Source organism: Aplysia californica, unplaced genomic scaffold (genome assembly GCF_000002075.1).
Source record: "Aplysia californica isolate F4 #8 unplaced genomic scaffold, AplCal3.0 scaffold01110, whole genome shotgun sequence".
Lineage (NCBI taxonomy): Eukaryota > Metazoa > Mollusca > Gastropoda > Aplysiida > Aplysiidae > Aplysia > Aplysia californica.
Genome location: NW_004798380.1, coordinates 2,292 through 4,021, shown reverse-complemented (window position 1 = coordinate 4,021; position 1,730 = coordinate 2,292).

Here is a 1,730-nt window from a genome sequence, read left to right as displayed (position 1 = left end):
TATATATATATATACGCACACACTCACAATAACAAACACACAGACAAACACGCGCATGCACGCACGCACGCTGGTGGACAAGGGAAATAGTGGCATTACATCTTAAGCTTTTCCAAGAGATCTCCCCCCCCCTTTCCTCCCACCCATTTCCCTTCCAACTAGTACGTCCTTTAGCACAATCACTATATTATAATATTATAGTGTGGTCAAAAAGACGTTGCACAACTTATCCTCAAATATCTCTTTGACGGGTGAATCAATGTCATCCATACTTTGCACAGCAGTTTGTATCACTTAATCATATTTTTCTCAGAACAGTTGGGACTAGTTTCTTCTTCATAAATATATTATACAATACAACAAATCTCCTTGGCGCGGAAAATATTCATATCACTTCCCGCTTCTTACACACATTTTGTATACGTATGTGGCCTACGTCACAGTACACCCATGACACTTTTTTATTGGTAAAACTTTAGCCCACGTATAACTACGATCTCCTGATAAATGGCAAGTATTATACGTTTTAACTAGTCTGATGAGAAGCAGCATGGCGGTGAGAAGGAATTGCAGTCTGATATTGTGACAGGAAGGTGCCATGGTTTGATGCCGTCACTCTTGACTTAATTTGATACCGGTAAGATTGTGTGATTCTTCAAATAATCTTCACAAATTAAAACATGCAAGCGTAATGCATGTCAGTATATTACTTACGAGTAAAAGAAGTGAAGAACAGTATACCCCAATCCCATCCAGTCACTGTGTGTTTGAAGAATAATTGAATGTAATCATCCGTGGCGTCGGTGGCTTAGTGGTTAGGTTTTCAGACTCGCAACCGTAAGGTGGTGGATTCGAATCTCGTCAGGGACCCAACGTTGTATCCTTGGGAAAGGCACTTTACACATATTTTCCTCACTTAACCCAAGTGAAAATGGGTACCCAGCTATAGACAGTGAAAGATCTTGTCAGTTTGGCAGTGTCCGAGGGCTTAATCAGCTGCTTGCACTGTATGCTACCTGGAAACTGAGAATGTTTTTTAGTGTTCTATGGTCGGCTGGGATAATAATATAGTGTAAAACGCATAGATGTTGCTGTAGGGCGGGGTTATACGCTTTACAAATGCTAATTTATTCTTTCAAAAAACGGAGTTTAAAAGAAAATTCTTTTCGTTCCGTACCATTAATCATACTGAACGTTCTAAAAACATGAGTTCCATAAGCGTAGTATCGCGATTAAAAGAAGTAGGACGACTTGCATTACAATGTTGTTGTCCCAGCATATAGGATGTAAACCTTTTAGAATCTGTTGAAACAATCGACTGATTTTTTTTAATTAGTATTTATTCAGGATTTTTTTTAAATACAGCGCACAGTTGTTTAAAAATTATATTCCTCTGTTGAGACAAATTGATGCGAGTTATTTGGGCAAAAGTTGGACTCCTTTTTCGATAGTTGGGGAGATATTTGACAATAAGTTGTCCCACGAATTTTTTACCATATTATAGCTTACGTTAAGACCTCAAATAACCCACCCCACCCTCTTCCTTGTCCATCTTTAATTTTTTCATCAGTTAAGTGCTGGCTTTCAAATACGCTGCCGTCGGTGTAATTATTATTATAATGTTGATAAATCAACGATACTTAACTGATGTGCGTTCAAAGGGATATAACTGTGTAATAAATATTTTGTCTTCAGGGGGAAAAGGGAGAAAACTAAACTTTTCATATTCA